We start from the raw sequence: 20,148 nt of genomic DNA, 5'->3' as shown, positions 1-20,148 counted from the left end.
TCTGCATCTGTACATTTAGAAGCATCTTTGGATGATGGAAATTGATAGCCTTGACTCTGCCGAATAAGACTTCTGATTTATAGCCCTGGATTTAAGATCAAGCGGCTGTTTTTTTTATTTCTCTTCCAAAGCCTCCTTAGTTGTTGGGTACAGTAGATCCATTTTTTAAAGACATCCCTGCAAAGTAGAAAACAGATATAACATAAAATCAGTAAGCCACCATAGCTAAAGGACTCTATACGTGTGCACTGCTTGGCTTATATGGTGAGGGTGGTAAAGGACACAGTAGACTCATAATTTTAGCAAAGAATGATAACTTAACTATGAACATATCATAGAAGAAAAAAAGGCATAATTTAAAACACATTACTTGGACTAATTTGCATAGGTTCAGGCTGAAGGACAAGAATGCAATACAATTAACCTCCTGATCTCTGAATATTTACATCATTTAGTAATAAAAACAACCTGTAAATTAGGTTCATTTTCACTGTAGAGGAAGTTATTAGAGTGAAGGCTCATTGTAACTGACACATGTGTGCTGCCAACTTCAGTTCATTATTTCCTGAAAGATAAGTCACATGTAGTCAAATAGTATGTTTGTTCGAGCAGGCCAGGGGTGGACTAGAATATGTTAAAAAGAAAGCAGGAAATGCTATCAGTTGAACTACCCAGAGGGGAATGGAGGCAATCTGATGAAGTGAGCTGTAGCTCATGAAAGCTTATGCTCAAATAAATTTGTTAGTCTCTAAGGTGCCACAAGTACTCCTTTTCTTTTTGTGACTACAGACTAACATGGCTGCTACTCTGAAACCTGTAAATGTTAACATTTTCCTGGAGACATACAATCTTTGGGGGTATATCTTATGTTGCTGTGTGAGGGTTTATGACCATAACTCTAATTTAATTACTGGGAGCTATGGCCCTGATTCCAAGAAAGCACTTATGCATGTTTTTAACCTTAAGCCCATGTTTAATTCCCATTGAAATCAATATGTTTTAAGCACATGCTTAAGCATGTATTTAGAGGCTTTCTTGAATCAGTGCCTATGCAAATAAGCCCCTTATATTTAGCACCAGATGAGAATACTGAATACCTTGGTCACTTAGAACACTGTATTTGCTTAGTGAAAGAATATTTACTCAGCTTTCCAAGGTTCCCCACAGGAAATCCAATCTTTATAACTCTTCCATCTCATTTATACACTTACCATCTCTCGTTCTCTCTCCTGTCACTCTTATTTCCCCTAAGAATTCTTGCATTGCTCACAAAAGGCCAGCTATTTCTGCGGGTTAGAATGAGAGAAACAGTACTGAATGGAATGTGTTTGTTTTGAGAAATCTGTTCTTGTCTGCTGATACAGAGCACCCATAGGAACTATGTCTGTTATATTGTACATGGTGTGTACTGTGTAGAAAATTTGATCTAAATTGCTATTTTATTTTAATGCAAATGAACTGAATCTCCAAAGAACAAAATCAACAAGCAATACAAATTAATATTTAATTTTTGTTATTCCAGCTTCATTTAAAAAAACATAATAAGCTTGAGAGATAAATCAGAATAATGTGATTCCTCTATTTACAATGCACCCATTTTGTTAACTTGGCAATAAGTGATGATAAAGGGAAGTGAGTTACTGTAGACTGTAATCTGAGACAGTTATAATACAACCCCTTTTCTTTTTATCTCATGCTGTGAGTGAAAGTCTGCCAGGAGTGATAACAAAGTTATGTTCATTTGAATCTTTTGACATGGTATTTTGAAATATACAGCAGCAGAATACATATGACAGAGATTTTTGATTTAGTGCAGATATTTCATATAAAATAATTATCTGTAATAGAGTTAAAAATAGTAAAATATTCATTGTTAATAAAATACTCTATTTTTAATCTAGTAAAAACACTTCTATTGACAAGTACAAATAGATTTGTACCAAGAGAAAAGTTCACTATAAAGAATGATGTATACAATGCCTTTTTAACAACCTGAGGATTTATAATCCTTCAACAGGCAAATTCTAAACTGCCTGTAATAGAACTCTCTAATCTATCACTTGTATGAAGGATTTCAAGTTCAGACTACTTCATGCTTACCACAGTAATATTACACATAGGCCAAAGCATCCAGATACTAGCAACAGATAAGTGGCCAAGTGGCTGGAGTAAATAAATAATGGATGTTTACACCAACTGTACATTTTAACAGAGGCTGGGAAATTTAATTTGACTCTGGCACTAAGCAAAATCAAACATTAACTCCTCCCCCGCCCAGCCCCAACTGGCTCAACCAAATTAATTGCATTATGTCATGCCTAGGGATTTTTTTCTTTCCAGTCTGCTATATTATACCACATACATTTTTGGAAAATAGAAAATATAGAGTCCCAAGATCCTCCATCTACAACAGGGCAGTACATTACAGTCTTTGTGCACAGAAATTGGGGAGTTCTATGTGCAATATTAGGCAAGCAACATACACATTTCTATTCATGGCCCTCAGGCTTTCCTTTCTGAAAACGCATCTATATTTGTCGATATATGTGCAGCATAGTATAAAAAGGTCAACATTACATGCTGTTACATGAGTGAAGTTCCACCAGTTTGAGCTCACTGTGGTTGCATGCATGTTAAAGAGTTCATCTTTGCTTACCATATGCCTGTTTGGACCCTTCTGAAAATGAGATGTGCTATGAAGCTATTCCAGTGAGCAAATCATTAAATAATCATGGTTGGTTGTGCTAGAGGTCCTCTTAAAATGCCTGTCTTGAGTATCTCTATTAATGCTGATACTTTTCATTCCCTTGAAATTAAAGCCAAAATTTTCAGAGACTTGAAGTGGAAGATTTAAAAAAGAAAATGATTTGCAGTGAAAGATTAACTTTGATATTTGCCATTTTACTCATCCAAGAGAGTAGAGCATTATTCCATCTTTCCAGGTTTTTTAAAATTGTTTCATCTCAGGGCCATACTTTAATTTAAAAATGTGGTCAATATTTGCTGGGTTATTAAATCCCAGATATTCTGGAGTTCTGGAAAATTCAACATCTAAAGCTAAAATTAGACTGCACTTTTATTTGCTCCATCTGTTCTACTTTTATTACTGCCACAATGGGTGGGGGAGAAGTATTAGGTTAGCTGTAAAAGTCCTTATAAAAAGCACTAATTATTAGCCTTGGTAGTGTGTCAGCAGGATAGTAGAAAGAATGCAGATTCTCTATGCAGAAAGAATCTTGTGTTTAGAAAGGAATTTAATCCAGACTATTGTCAAATAGATTCTGCACATCTGATAGCCTCTCTGACTGATCCAGGTTGTGGTGCTCAGACCCCAGTTGTGAAAGGTGCCATATAAGAATCCAGATAGAATTAGCATTTCTTTTCATTTATTTAATTTTGTTTTCCAAATATAGGAACTCCTCCTATAGACCTTTTGCAGGCAAAACACTCACAGAAATGATCTCCCATAAGAGTACAGAATTGGCCACGCATCTTAGTCGATGCCTCTTGTAAATGGTCACCTGGCCATCCATGCTTTATAAACTATGCCTGTCAGTTCAGTGCACAAGAGTGTATGTTGACTGGTGCACACTTTATATAGCATGCAGGATTGTATCTATGGCTCCTCAGGTGGTTCCTCATTCACTGTGTGACTTGTGTATTCGTGATTTTCATGGACACTTTTTTACCCACATACTTGCTGGGCATGTTACTAGAGCTAGTCAAAAACGTTCTTTCAAAAGATTTGTTTATGAATGGAAAATGGCTTTTTTGACAAAATGGAACTTCTCACAAAAATAGTCAAACTGCACTTCACCCTTTTTGGGATTGTCCTCTCTCCTTTACATGCCCAGGCACTTAAAATGAAACATGCAATTTTCTCTGTCGGACACCTCACAGATTAATGAATCCCAGTTTGTGCCAATTCCTATTTTACATACTCTGCCACTTTAAACTTCATCTTCTTTAAAAATGTGTGGGATAATTAGTATCTGTTGGCAGTTCAAAGGCTCTGTGTGACATGTGTTGGTGGTTATAAGCTAGTCCTGCTGGAAGTATATCGTTCACATCGCAAAACGAACAGTCAAACCTGGCACTAAGTGGCACTGTTGACAGTCTCACTGGGTAGACCAAAGAGTCAGTAAGTGTAGAAAATAATTTATTCCCTCAACTCATGCTCTGAAGATCAGTTTCTTAAAATCACAGGAAAGGGGTTAACTGGGATGGTAAAATGGCTTGTACTCTCAATTCCTCTTGTAGGTAGAAGATTTCAGTCTCCATAGCTGTCAAGCCAACACTTTTCCTGAGAATTCCATTATTTTGTTTGTTTTTAAATGATGTAAAATAATAAAGGTTAAGGTGCTCCTCTGGTGCCTTCCTTGGCATCTTTTCCTGCTTCTTAACTGTTCTGTGCTATGCTAATAGCCTGGGTAGCCACATTATGGGACATGACACCTCCTGGACTCCTTTGGCCTCATCTTGTTTGTCCCTGCAGTGTTGCTGCCAAGCTCCTATTCTTTATAACCTTATGGACGACTCCATCAAGGCTACCAATTAAGTTCATTTGACTACTCACTCAACAAGCTGCTTATATGTTCTCCCCCCCTTGCACTTGGACATCTAAAAATCCCCAAAGACATTCAATTGCCTTTTTTTAAAAACAAAAACAAAACCAACCCTTATTTTAAATGTCTTTGACTGGTGTGGCAAAGACACAGTCTTAAAAGCTGTGAAGAAAATGTAATCTAATTAGTATTAAGTATATGGCCCTTTACCATAGTTAAGCTTTTCTCTGCTATTTGCTACCATTGAGCTGAGATACTGTTATTTTGCATTTCAAAAAAAAAGCATTCGTATTTATGGATTATTTTTGTTGTCTATCAGGTTAGATTTGTTATAACTGAAATCTGTCATAGTTCAGGTCCCTACAATTCATGGGTTAGCAAAGGATCTAGGTAATTGGTATGTTAATGCTCTGCACTGTTAAATCATATACATTTCTGACACGATCATTACTATTGGTTATCACAAAGTGTGGATTTAAGAATTTCAACAGTGACTTCCTAGACCTTGAAAAAATTATTTATAATAAGATTTAAAATGTTCAACATATATAGTAGTGAAAGTAGAGCTATTTTCACTTGGGGGGTGAGTGGGAGGGAAGAAGGAAAAAACATACTGCTTAGTTTTTCTTGGCTTGAGACCACAAAAATGCTGTAAAAGCTAATTTGCAGACTGCTCATTTGTTCCAATTCACATTAACTGGTATAACGGTAGAAAAAGTAGTTAAAGATAAATTTAGTATTCTAAAGAAAAATAGATATGGCTGAGTCTTCTGCAAGTTTATGAGGAAATAAGTCTTTCTGAAATATTACTTTGTTGCAGTTATACGTCATTCTGGATGAAACCAAGAGCACCTTAAACACATTATTCATAGGCATTTCTGATATCCTATTAATAGCTTTAGAATGGAAGTTCTTTTTCTCCACTAGATTGCATTCTGTTTCATTTTTCTACAGAAAGAGACACTGCTATAAAGATATAGTGAACTTCTAATGTTAATAATTTCAGTTATTACGATAATCCATTGCATTATAGCATGCACAAATTTCCCTGAGTTCTGATGTCTATTAAATATGAGCTTGAATGACCAAAGAGAGAATCTCGCCTCATTATCAAGACACATACCTACTATTCCATTAAAACATGTAAATGCAACATATCAATTGTGGAAAATATGCCATACAAAGTCTTGAAATAATAGTATGCCAAAAAGCGCTTTTCTACTATTTCAGATATTTCAAAAGAAGTCATTACAGGTGCAAGACCAACATGCAAAGATTTGTGAAAAAGTTTTATGGATGGTTTCATTTTATTATCACTTTTATCTTAAACTCCATATTATAACACCAGGCTTACATAATTCTTATTACAGTACCTTATGTCAGATAGTTCCAAAGAATTGCAATTACATTCCAAATGCAATACAAATGGTATCACATGTTCCATGCTTTTTCCATTGTCCAGATATTTTGGAAGAAGGACAGGAGACAGTATATATGGTTTTAATTAGGCCACAACCTTACTCTTAAATATTGGGGAGTGTCCGGCATATAAAACAGTACAGTGCAGGTAATTCCATCATCATTTCCATAAACTCAGGGGCTTCATCAGCCCTCCCACATTTTTCCATCAGGTCCAAGCCAACCAACTGCTGGGACCCTGCTATTCCTTCCCCTTTTATAATGATTAAGCGAGGGGCTATAAAGGAAGGGGAGCCCTGAACCTCCTTTCTTCACTCCTTTACATAATGCCTATTTTAAATCCTTTACCAATCCATTTTATCTGATCACTGTATCCATTCCCTTCAGAGTACCTGCACTGGATGTCTGCCCCAAGCTTACATAATGTGTTGTGATATCATAGCCTAACCCCCCTTTGCCTACCCCTCTTGGTCCCCCAACCTGCTGTGAAAATCCCCACCTTGCCTTGGCCAATCTAGTGGTGAGGGAAAATTCCTTCACAGCCCTCGGAGAAAGGAGAAACTAGTATACTGCCTACAGTGGACCATGACAAAACTACTACCTCCATGGCTGCTTGCCTGATCTGGGTAAAGGGGCTTCTGCTGGCACAGCTTTGGGTATAAGTAGCCACCTACTCTTCCAGTCACCTTGGGGGGGCAAGTCCTCCCATCAACCTGGTGAGGGTAAACTGCTTCTGTATCTTCTGCAGACCAGGTACCCTCTTGGGGAAGAAAAGGGCCATGAAGGGGCAATGAACCCTTTCCTTACAGCCTGTTGGCCCTACCCTTCCAATTAAGGGGGCAATTCACTTTTTCCATTAAGCCGGACAAAGGTCCCCCCCAAACACTTCATAGAGTTGAGAACATTTTAATGTAGAAGTACAGTACATGTAACAGAAGTTTTTGCAGGCTTAGATTCTTAAAATTATATGTAGCCCACTGAAACATACAGTACTAGAATCCATTGTAGGACTCCTTTATATCTAAGATTAATTATGTCCTAATTCTTTAATTAAGCTCGAGTGGAATTAAAATAGTTGGTGATTTTGCTGCTTCTTAGTTCCCTGTATATAATTCAGTGCTGGATGACAACGAGCTATTGTAACTGGAGACAGTTGATTGTGGGATGGGGGAATACATGTAAGAAGGAAGGTAGCGCAGAGAAAGAGAGATTATCTGACATATGAGAAAGAACAATGCAAAAACTAGAAGAAAACAATAGGATTATTTACTGATGCACCTTTATGAGTGGGTCCATTTTATCCTTTCAGCCTTGACTTTATTTTTGTACATAGCTCTTGCAACATCTGATACTCACCACTGTAATTTCATTTCACAAACTGTTCTACTCTAATCATTTTTCTTAACGGTTGCTTAGTATGGCTGGTCTGGTGTCTCACTGGTAACACATTTTATCCCTGGCCCAGGAAAGTTCACATGCTCTGGAGTCACAGACACAGGGAGCCCTAGATTCCCCAACACCAGTGCAGCCTCCCTGGAGGGGCTGCCCTGGAAATACAGATGCTGGAAACCCATTCCCAGATCTCCAGGCTCCCAGTTTTGCAGCTGGAAGGACAGTGCACCCCCAGGGATTCCAGCTGCAGAGCCAGGAGACAAGCCCTAGTTTAGGCATAGCAGCCTTATTCAATTCCTTTTGCATTGCCCTCAGCAAAGGGATATGCTGGGCAGGGTGGGGATGGTCAGCCATCACTGTGCTCCAGCCAATGGGTAGCTCTTAAAGGCTGCTGCAACATGGATCAGCCTTTTGGCTCCTGTGAATTATACTCGGGTCCACACAGGCTCCAGCAAAACCAGCATTCAGAGGAAGCAATGATGGCTTAAAGAACACGCATATTGTCAAAGAATTCAATTACCATAGCCCCTGATAGAGAGGTCCTCACGCGGGAGAATATCCACAAGTTATGATGAGGTTTTTTTCTATAGCTTCTCTGACCTATTCAGTCCATCTCCATGCTATTTTCTGGTTATGTTTTGTCCAATCTGATTTAATGTACCTCCGTAGCGGGGCAGTCCCCTCACTCTGGTGCGGAAGGGGTTAAAAACAGCCCTGGGAAAGGGCTGCCCTGGGGAGCCAATCAGGATCAGGCTGGGCGTATAAGAAGGCCTAAGGGAGGAGCTGGTTAGAGTCTCTCTCCAGCCTTGGAGGCAGAAGGACTTAGCTGCTGGGAATAGGAAACTTGAAGCAGACCAGTGCTGAGGAAGGGCAAGAGGAGCTGGGGAGCTCCAGCCTGGCAACTCCTGAGGCTGAGGCCTTGACAAAGGCCTACACAGGTACTGTGGCTGGAAGATGCAGTCTGGGAATAGGCAGAGGCAGATGGTCTGACCCCACCTTGTCAAAGATGAGTGGCCATTACAGACTGTAGTCTGCCCCAGTGAACAAGGGCTAGATGATGATTGGCAGTAGTCACTGGGCAACGTGGGTGTATAGGGCTCCCCTGGGAGGGGAGACCCAGAGTGTGGGGACTGCTGGAGGCAAAACCCCAAGGTAAAGGGCACTGGGGTCCAGGAGGGATATGGGGGCCTGAGGTAGGCAAGCCACTGGCTAGCAGAGAGTGTTCCGAGGCTGGAAAAGAGCTAATTCCCAGATGATGGTGCCATGCTGGTGAGTCTTTGCTCTGCTACAACCTCCTAAGTGGCAAGGTTTCTTCCATTTCCTTTGTGAATTAAGGAAGTGCTATTCCTGTTTTATAAATGGGCAACTGAGGCATAGAGAGAGACTAAGTTATTTGCCTAAGGTCACAACCTCTGTAGCAGAGTTGGGATTTGAACCTGATTCTCCCAACACTTATTCTAGGCTGTCTTTCACCACTCTAGCACCTGTTGCTACATGGTTATTCATTAGATAGAGTCCTTTCTGAGTCCCAAAGGCAGCACAGATGGTTTCATAGATCAAGCACTAGCCTGGACTATAGAGAAACTAGCTTCAATTCCTGACTCAGCCACAAGCTTCCTTTGTGATGTTCTACACATCAAATGGAGATAAAAGCCAATTAACTATTTTGAGGTAGCTTTGTAAGTACCTATGTAGAATAGAAATCTACTGCTACCTGCATAAAAACCTCATAGTTTCAAATGTATGCAGGTTTAAACATACAGACTTTGGAAACCGATGCCATATTTAGGGCATTCAATGAAAGTAGTCCTGTTTCCAGATATACTGAGCTTATGCAGCTCCTGTTGTCTGTTTCAGCTGAATGTGGATGAAAGTGCCTAATTTTACATACCTAGTTGTGAAAATGTGGGCTGTGTTTTTCACAAATTTATCTTGTCATGTATGCTAGTTAACACACCAATTTATGTTTGAACAAAGATAGATCCTCCACAGCCCATAATTTCCTCAATAGCTGGTTTGAAAAAGGAGGGGAGGGAGTGAAATACTTGTTTCTGTTTTTTCACCCAAATGATGTTGTTTTTCAGACATTTTTTCACTCTGCTCTCATTACCTTCTGTTTAAACCTGCAGTAAGGCCCCGATCCAATAACTTGTAACACATGGGCAGACCCCTGCCTTCACTCCAGTGGGGCACAGAGGTTTGCCCATAGGCAACAAGTTACAACCAGTGATGTTGAATTTGTAATATTCCAGCCATTCACTTGCATAGCAACAGATTCAGTCCAAAAACATAGGATTATGACTTCATTGCAAGATAAAGTAGAAGCTGGCCTATGTAGAAGAAAGCCCTCCTTAAAATACAAATAAATTCATAGGGTGCACAGAACCCTTACTGTCCAAGTATATATGTATTTTTGTAAACAGCTTTTCTTCAAGCTGACTCCAGCAGTTCCATAGTGCTTGCATTTTTAAAAGTAGATCTTACCGAAGGAATAAATATAAAAGCAATAAGGTGCATACTAGTAAAGTGCTACCATGTGTTTTATGGTTTTATTTTTGTTAAATCCCTAATATTTAACCTGAACATTCATTTTTAATAGTTTATATTACAGTAGCACCTAGATATTTTAATAGAGATGTCAAGGTTCCTTCCCCACTCTGAATTCTAGGGTACAGATGTGGGAACCTGCATGAAAAACCCCTAAGCTTATTTTTACCAGCTTAGGTTAAAACTTCCCCAAGGTACAAACTATTTTACCTTTTGTCCCTGGACTTTATTGCTGCCACCACCAAGCGTCTAACAAATGTAACCAGAAAAGAGCCCACCTGGAAACGTCTTTCTCCCCAAAATCCCCCCAAGCCCTATACTCACTTTCCTGGGGAAGGCTTGATAAAAATCCTCACCAATTTGCATAGGTGAACACAGATCCAAACCCTTGGATCTTAAGAACAATGAAAAAAGCAATCAGGTTCTTAGAAGAATTTTAATTAAAGAAAAAGTAAAAGAATCACCTCTGTAAAATCAAGATAGTAAATGCCTTACAGAGTAATCAGATTCAAAACATAGAGAATCCCTCTAGGCTAAACCTTAAGTTTCAAAACAGGAATATACATTCTATTCAGCACAGCTTATTTATCAACCATTTAAACAAAACAGAATCTAACGCATATCTAACTAGATTGCTTATTAACCCTTTACAGGAGATCTGACTTGTATTCCTGCTCTGATCCCGGCAAAAGCCACACACAGACGGAGAACCCTTTGTTCCCCTCCCTCCAGCTTTGAAAGTATCTTGTCTCCTCACTGGTCCTTTTGGTCAGGTGCCAGCAAGGTTATCTTTAGCTTCTTAACCCTTTACAGCTGAAAGGGTTTTTCCTCTGGCTAGGAGGGATTTAAAGGTGGTTAGCCTTCCCCTTATATTTATGACAGGAGATCATGGCCCCATTGTGCTAGGCACTGTACGAACATTTAGTGAGAGACAGTCCCTGATACTAAGTTTACAATCTAAATAGTCAAGACAGACAATGAGTGGGAGGGGAAATGCCTTGCCCAAGGTCAAGGAGCAGCAGTGCCAGGAATAGAACCCTCATCTCCTGAGTCTTCTGTTCCACGCTGCCTCTTTAATAGTCATGACTTCTTTTTAATCAAAATTTAAAGGTAAGAGAGCTTTTCACTTGTGTAAGGAAATAAAATGTAAAAGGGATTATGAAGCAAATCTGACAGGTTTTATAACTGCAGATTAGTGAAGCTAAAAATGTCAGAAAAATTTCACAGGAAGTGAATGAAAATAATAAAAGAAGAGATCAAGAGGGGAAGCTATTGGACAAGTAAGATATAGTGGAAGGAAATTAACACAGGCTTGGAAAATAGCTGAAAAGTCAAACCAGTTTATAGTGCTCATGAGGGAGTTGAGATAAGATGCCTAAAACAGAAACAATTTTTTTAGAGGATGATGCTGTAAAGCCACAGGCAGGTGCAATCAGACTTGAACATGTCTTTTGTAAGTTGAAATCACTAGAGAACAGAAACAGCTCCAGAGTTTTCCTGGATACTCTGTAGAGTCCTACAACAGGAAGAGATTTTTAGTAGCTCCTTGGACAGAAATGGATATACTGAAGGATTGGAGGAAAACAAATTCAAGAGAACCAGGAAATTAGAAAACAATCTTAAAATCAGTTGTAGGCAAGATCCTAGAGACTATTAGTAAGGGATGAGATCACAAAATATCTGGAGATATAGAGTATGTGCGAATAAAAACTAGCTTGCTTAGTTTCAGAATCAGATGCATCTTTTAAACCACTTCTAGTCACATTTTGTTGACAAGATAATGTAAAGATTAGACAGTGATAAGAAAATTTGGGCCATCAGACCTACCATTTTAAGTGCACATGCAAAAATGAACATACATAATTTGCATGTTCAGTTGACTGGTAAGAATATTAATTGTGGACACAGATAAAACACACTTCTCAACTCACAATTAATTACTCAGGCAAAATTCTAGACTCTTGACATAATATACTAAGATTTTTAAAAAAAAAAAAAGAATGTCAAATAGTAGAACTGCATAGCACAAACTAATACACAAGGCCATGATTTTTCAGATGGGTGGGGGAGTGATTTGGGTGCCTCAGTGAAACTGAGCCCAACTTTCAGCACTTTCTGAAAATTTGGTATCTCAAATTGGGCACCACCAAACAGAGGTGCATAAATTCCCTAGTAACTTTTAACTGTTGGCCAGTGACAGCATGTGAATCATAGAAGGGACCCATTATTTTCTTTTGTCAATAACTGTGGAGGTGAATTTATTGTTCCAGAAAGTAAGGGGTAATCTGAATACTTAGCCCTACACATAGTGCTGGTAGCTGCCATTCAAATACTCCCAAACACATCAGTCCTAGTCACAGCTATTCTAGTCTCTTCTCTATCTTGAGAAAACACTAATGTTTCTGCTCCATAATGTGGATGTTTTATGATCTACACAAACACATTTTCCTATCTTGTCCTAACCAAGGTTTGTTTGAACTATGGTCTTCAAAGATAGTTAGTGCACTTATGTACTGAGTCCCCAAAGACCCTCTTCCTGGAAATGGAGATTGTGGTTGTTTGGCAAATCATTCTGAAGAATCAGCAAAGTGATTTAAGCTAATGAAGGTAGAGGGCAATAGGGCACAGGGTTGAACATTCATGTGTACTTTGCTTTCAAGTCTACTGTGCTCTGCACTGAGTGAGCTAATTTTTAAAAAGTTTCTACATGCTGTCATACTTAATCTTGCAAGTTAATTTCTGTTGCTTTCTTTAAAACTATGAAATATGTTTAATTCAGCAGTCATAAGTATGGTAACAGTCATAAGTATGCATAAGTATGGGGACTTGTATTCATTTATTCACTTAATGCATATAAAATAAACCTCAATTCTACAAACTGCTTGCAAATTTTTATTAATTTACTCTATGTCTTTAGTTGCAGCCAGAACTGCTATTTTAAATGATTAAGCATAATGTTTGATATTTATTCTTGGACTGCACAAAAGCCAAAGAACAATTTATCAGCTAGTTCATATTTTGCTTCTGAAGTCAGTTAACTAATCAGTGTAACAGAAAAAGAACTAAGATAAATTGAGGCCATTTTATTATGTAGAAAACTGTACATGAAGATAAATGTTGCACATTTTGCTTCATTTCCTCTGAAGTTATCATTGTCATAATTGTTTCTGAATACTCAAGGTGCTCTTCATATATTTGGTATATTATAAACATTTTAAGCTGTCTTGGTAGGCTTACTTGGTAGACCAGTAGGCTGTAACTATGATTTTTTTTTTCTTGACTCTGTTGTGCACATAATACCCTAATCCAATAAGAAAAGCTATCATTGAAATGAAAGCTAATTTGGCACCTGTAAAATACAGGGACCGTTGACTAGGACTATGCAACAATAGGCTTCATGCATTTATGAATTCAAGAAATATAGAGATTGTTTTTGAAAGTTTTTACAAAATTTGTTGCAAATTCTGATAGCATGTTAACAACTCTTATAGTGAAAAATGATGACAATCCAATCTCAAACAGATCCCACTTTTTTTTGGTATAAAACTAATAGGGTTGGGATTTCAACCTTATCTAAATCAAACTGGCTAAAAACATTTGGAGTTAGACAGTTAAGAGTTTATCATAGCAATATAGAGTGTTAATCAATGGTAGAAAAAGACCTGAGAACTGCAGAAGAGGAAGCTCTGAAAAGCCAAAATGCATTCAGAAAGGACTGTCTATAGGAAAAAGAATAGAGGTGGGATTTTCAAAGCTAAAGTCCTTGGGTTGCATGGGGTGCACAAAACGCTATCAAAGAGGATCCTGACCATTGTAAAGTTCATTTCTAATCCGCTGTTGTCCTACCTTGATTCTTTCAGCTAGACCAGAACTGAGAAGTCCCTTTTAAAGCCTAACAGATGGGCTATACAAGATATTTGTAATTTATCCAATTATGTCATGGTTTTGTGAATATTATACTGGAGTATATGGAAAATACCCATCAGGCTTTGTAATATGGCTCAGATCTGTGTGATCCTGTGGTTGATAAGCATCCATATGAATAAGTATAGAATCATAGAATATCAGGGTTGGAAGGGACCCCAGAAGGTCATCTAGTCCAACCCCCTGCTCAAAGCAGGACCAAGTCCCAGTTAAATCATCCTAGCCAGGGCTTTGTCAAGCCTGACCTTAAAAACCTCTAAGGAAGGAGATTCTACCACCTCCCTAGGTAACGCATTCCAGTGTTTCACCACCCTCTTAGTGAAAGTTTTTCCTAATATCCAATCTAAACCTCCCCCATTGCAACTTGAGACCATTACTCCTCGACAAGTAGACAAGTAGGCCTAATGTGCCTGAATTAAAGTTGCTTTACGGGTTTTAGTTTTTTTCAGTGAGCCAGATTTCTTCTGATGTATGCCTGTGAAATTCTTAAATAGACCTACACACCTACACATACATATATATGTGTATATATATATATATATATACATACACCATTTGTGTGCCGGAAGAATCACAGGAGTGGGGATGGATTTCTTTTTTGCTATGGTGTGTCAGAAATGTAGTTTTAGTACATTTTAATTTTTAGCTATTCCAGCTGTTGTAGGAAATATGTAGCTAAACAATAACTTCAGAAAGGTAAATGGACACATGATGGTCTTAAAGTACTAAAGCCAACTGGTCTTAGTTCAGAATTTCCAATCCCACATCATTTGGGATTACTTAGGCACTGCCGGCCTTTGTTAAAAAAGTTGCCATGAATTTAAATCCATATACTCCACTGGTAGAATAATTCATACTATTAACCAAAAATGTGTGGGTCATCAAATACTTTTATAGCCACATAATGAAATTAATCAATTATTATACATTTTAAGTTTAATTTAATCAGTAATTTAGTTCCACTTTTATTTCTTTCACTTAGTGACTTTCATATTTTTCATGTGCCTTTGCTTTTTCTGAAAAAAATCAGTTTGGATTCAAGTTTCTATTTAATTTGGGTCCAATTTTAAGTAATCTAATTTATAATATTGAATCAAAGTGGGGGGGGGGGAAGTGAAATTACAGTCCTGGAAAATGTGACACACTCATAGGCTTCATAGCAGGTCCCATGGAAAATTATAATTAACATTTCAACTTGCATACATGCCTAATGTTAAGCATTTGAGCAGTTCTGCAAAAGTCTAATGGAACACCAGTGGGGCTAGTCAGATGCTTAAAGCTAGACATGTGCTTAAGCATCCTGCTGAATCAGAGCCCTTGATGCTGGTATGATGATTTCTTCATTAGCTCCTGTTCCACATCTGGCCACTGAAAGTGTCATGTTCATATTTGGTGTTATGTGAAGAGTAAGTATCTTCACTACTCAGTGAAGAAACTGCCTTATTATAAGTTGTATTATAACGGATAGATCTATTCATCATTTATCATATTTATGACTACTTTAGCCTCCTTCTGGTTAGTAAATTGTTCACAAACTTAGCTTGGTTTTTCCTTAAAGTATTCACTGAATAGTTTGGACAAATTTTCAAACTACAGATTATTCACAAACTCTTAGCTTCAATAGACATTAGTGCAATAAAAGATATTACCTAAGCCACTGTCTCTGTCTAATATCCTGAGACCAGCATATCTACAACAACACTGCATCTAGCTTCAACTATTGGCATTTGATGTTATGTGATTGGTTAGCTTCGTTGCACAATTTATTTCTGTTCTTGGACTGCATAGCAAATGAAACTTTTCCTGTATGAAATTTCAGCTGACTGAATAATCATGTGTGCTGAAATTCATGACATTGGGTGGATTTATTAATATGTAGTGGTTACCTGAATCCCTATGACTAATAAGACCCCTATGTATGATAAATTGAACCTGTCCATTTTATGTATTTATGGAGGTGTAAACAAGTCCAATCACTGGCAGGTGCCCCCTTGGGGGAAGTCATGGTGCAGCAGATTCTCTCTTCTCTGATGCCCACCTGCCAATGGTTGCTCCAGCTCTGGTGGCTTCTCTTCCAGTGACTCAGCCCTCCGGCTAGGTCACCATCATCAGTCCACCCTCCAGGGTCACAATTGTCCAAACTAAAAGTCCCAAAATGCCTTTACAAGCAATATATTTTCACACTCTCTGTGGCTAATACTCATCTTGTCTTCAGGGCTTAGCCTGCAGCACTGCTGCTGGGCTTGATAACACTTGCAATGGGCTTGTCCACCCCCTTGGTTGGGGGCCACCCTCTGCTCTGGGTTCTGTCCCAGGACCCTGTACTGAACAACTAGGTCTGCTCCTTTCCCTACACTGTGGCCTTCTATGCTTTAATGAGGGCCTCTTCAGGTACATTTAAACTGCAATAAAAGACTATGGTGTGGCTGAGGCTGGCCCAGGTCAGTGACTCGGCCTCAGAGGTCTCAAGCTGGGGGCTAAAAATTGCAATGTAAATGTTTGGGCTCATGCTGTAGCCCCAAGTCTGAGACACTGCAAGGGGGAGGGTCTCAAAGACAAGGCTCCTGCTCTAGCCAGTACCTCTACGCTGTAAGTTTTAGTTCCACAGCCCAAGCCCTATGAGCCTGAGTTAACTGACCTGGGGTCTGAGACTTGCTGCCGTGAATTTTTTTATTGAATTGTATACAGAGCCTCCCAGGCCTCTCTTACTGGAGAGCTTTCCTTCCTGCTCTGAGTTTCTGACCTGGCTCTCGGTCCAGCCCTTTCCCCCAAATAGTCTTTATCACAACTTAAGCCTGCCTCTTCCTATTTACTGCAGATGCCTTCCACTCTTTATAGGGAATCATCTTATTTCCCTATCTGATTCCAGAATGACCCTCAATCTGGCTTAGCTACAGGCTCTCCAGCCTATGGGGCAGGCCACCCTGTTACAAGAGAATTTCCTTTATATGGCACTCTTTAGTGGCTTAGCCTTTAGTGGAACTGACCCCTTAGTCCTGCATAATGTTTTCATATACATAGGCTCATGTTTCCTAATGTATGGCTATCTCTAGACCCAGAATTTTCAGCAATCTCTATGGCAACCTGCCACTTCCCCACTGGGCTAGCCAAAATAATAGCTTATGAATGCATGGAAATTGAGCTAGTTCTTCAAGTTTTGTCCATGCATGGCACTGTTACAATTAATTACACTAGACACATACTTCTAGGAAAACTCAGAAAAGGTCTTTTTTTTTTTTTTTTGAAAGAAGAGAATTTGTTCTTTTGAAGTGAAGGGATACAGGCAAGTATGGGCTGCTTTTTTCTTTTCCCAAGAAATATGGTCTCTTTCAAGTAAGTTACATTTCTCTTTTGTGTCCTTTAGCCTACTCCAAATGGCTTGCAGTGTTTATCAACTTTAATCAACATGACTGACAGGAAACCTGATAATAGAGAATAGCTGTCTTTGCTGGTGGGACAAATCTTTTGAAATGTCAGTAGTGAATACATTGTATTTACATTTCTTTGGGGTTCCAGCTCTTAAAAGATTTTCATCTTTTACACTGGAGGGATGAAAGGAAAGGTTATTTAACTATCCATTAGAAACTGTATCTTAGGACAGCGTGACAAAATATTCTTGCTTTCAAATGTATAGAGTGCCTGTCTCTCACCTCCAGTGGCCCTCTCATTGGTGTAGCAAGTTCGTGGCCACTTTTTGTTCTCTGATAAAGGAGGCTGTTCATCATCCCATTACTGCCATGCCTGAACTTTCCTTTTAAAACCCACTGTCTTTGTACATGATCAACATTTTAATTCCTACATAGAAAGATATGGTAAAAGAAGCAAAACAAGTAAAACAAATCATGGGGCATTGTGAACATTTCCAGATTAGAACAAGATGCAACATTTGTGAAATGAAGTTTTTAAAGAGAAGTCTTGGGGAATTTGACTTATCTCCAGAGCTAAGTTAAAGCAACTAAGCTCTCCAGGGCTTTCCCCCACCCCAAGTTTATAGAAGCTGCAGAGCTCCTAATCCATAAACCTCCTTGGTCACAGCTGATCCTGGTCACAGCCGATCCTAGAACTGACCAGGGTCCCTAACCAGTTTTTATTAGTTGCCAACTGCCAAAGCCTTGAGTATATCCCAGGTTTTATATTGTATCTTAGTTCCTGTTCTATAGTCTGAAGTAAGCCTCCCTTTGGGCTTCAATACACATCAGGCCCACACTTGTAGCTGACCATGTGGGACTGTGTGTATGGATCAAGATATGGAATCTGAAGGAGTATTGGGAGCTGCTATGGTGTTGTAAGTAGCTGATTTTTAAATGAGAGCACGTTTCCTAATCTCCATAGAATTGCCATTGTGTCTCATTATCCGATAGAGCTGCCCAATTACTGGGTCTCCTGGTCCTGCCAATGCCAAGCACTGAGAATCTCAACAGCAGAGCTGGCCAAACAGGGGAAACAAGCAGATAACACATTTCAAAATTTAAAAGCTATTTTCATTTCACATGGTTCAAAATGGATCCATTTTCTGTTTTGCTGTGAATTTTCTTCCACATTTTGTTTACTGAAACTTTTACCAAAATCTGTTTTGAAATTTTTTTTACTGAAAAATCAGGTTTTCTGCACACCAAAAATGTTTGAATGTGATTAAAATTTTCAGTAAAAAAATATTACAGAATGTTGTAAACCTGAAAAATTCAGTAATGAAAATTGCTCATACTTTTTTCAGTGAAAAAGCCTCAAGTACAAAGAACTTCTGCTTGATTCTTATTCAGCAAAACTACTTTCACAACTGAAGAGCCCTTAGAAACTCCAGTTTACTTGCGATTCATAACCATGTATGTTTTTTCCTTTTTTGATTCCTAAGGTGACATACATTTCAGCCTGCTATATCTACCCATTCCCAAGGAGTGGAGTCATAGAGGTTGCAGCACACATCTGCTACATATGCCAATCAGCATCTGGAGAATGAATTCCCAGAAGGCACTGAACATCCTTCAATTACTACTTGAGCACCTTCACTGACAGTTTAGGTGAGGGAAGAGGAATTTTGCTAACTGTCAGACAGCTGTTGAAGTCTTAACGGGCCAAGGAGTCAGTAACTGATCTCTTTTGGCAACTGACAACTGTTGATAAGAGCTCAACCTGGCAGAGGAAACGAAAGCAGAGCACATTGGACTGCAGAAGTCTCCACCAAACCCAAGTCTCAGGTTACCCACCAACCTGTGCCAAACACTCCCCATGCTTCAGAAGTGTTTCTATCACTTCCTTATTCAACAGCATAACTTCCCTTTATTCTAGACAAGTTGTGTCTACCCAGAAAACATCACTGACCGTCAGAAATAATGTTTTCAAGCCATGTCCTGCCTCTTTAAATGCATACTGCTACAGGATAGAAAACAGGCACTTGGACAAGAAGTGAACAGAGATAATCTATTAAAGGAAAAGGACTGTGAATGTGTGTTCTGACATGAAAAAATTGGACCCTCTCAACCACTCTACATAAACTAATGTGGAGTCTTTAGCGATGATGAATCATTGCTCTGTTTATGTATGCTACCAATAGGAAGATTAGGATCCCCAGAGTTGTTACACAAAGTCAGCCTTATTCCATTTAATCTTCATCAGTGCTTCTGTCTTCCATCTTCTCTTCAAAGTGTTTAATGAAAAAGAAAATGTATAATCGGATAATTTTCAAGAATTATTTTTGCTATTAAGTAGGCTTTCTGTTGACACCCATGTTAACTATAACATGGCATATGTGCTGGGATTAAATGTGCAGTGCTTGGCAAATCAGGTACAGGTTTTTTTTATAAATGTAGCCAACCTCATTTTCTCATTTAATAGTGAAAATTGTTCTTATGTGCAGCTATGGTTTTTACCCTGCAGGCATTGTAACTGCATACTAGTGCAGATTTATGACAGGTTTTTTTGAACCATTTTCAATATGTTCGTAATACTTTCCACAAAGAAAGCAGGAGACCTAGAGTTATGTGCAAGACAAAGATTAAATGTTAAGTCATTAATGTGGCGATAAGGTTGTGATAGCTTATGCCCTTCCAGGACAAAACTTGAAATAGAATTAAGGTAAATACAGAATTAGCATAAGCAACCTTAACTCCGCTCCCCTCGAGCTAGCAAGAGCCCTTGGGAATTGTCTGTATGCAATCCAGTTGCAAATTATTAGATGTAGCTGTGTTGAATGGTGGAAGAATAAGTTGGAGCTGCTTGAAACAGTCATTTCTGGGATCTGAGGCAATCTGGGTTTGAGTCCCCCCATGTGTGTTATCAAAGGTAAAAGAGAACCTATTTTTAG

At 38.8% G+C, this 20,148-nt stretch overlaps 1 long non-coding RNA gene across 1 annotated transcript; it reads left to right on the top strand.

Annotated features, from left to right (window-relative positions):
* The first annotated feature begins 8,165 nt into the window (after positions 1-8,165).
* Positions 8,166-19,549, top strand: LOC119841217. The gene is made up of 2 exons (XR_005288444.1): positions 8,166-8,314; positions 18,700-19,549. It is a non-coding gene; the product is annotated as an uncharacterized LOC119841217 (long non-coding RNA).
* Positions 19,550-20,148: the final 599 nt, after the last annotated feature.

The sequence above is a fragment of the Dermochelys coriacea genome, chromosome 12 (genome assembly GCF_009764565.3).
Source record: "Dermochelys coriacea isolate rDerCor1 chromosome 12, rDerCor1.pri.v4, whole genome shotgun sequence".
In the NCBI taxonomy this organism is placed as follows: domain Eukaryota; kingdom Metazoa; phylum Chordata; order Testudines; family Dermochelyidae; genus Dermochelys; species Dermochelys coriacea.
This window is presented reverse-complemented; position numbering and strand designations above follow the sequence as displayed.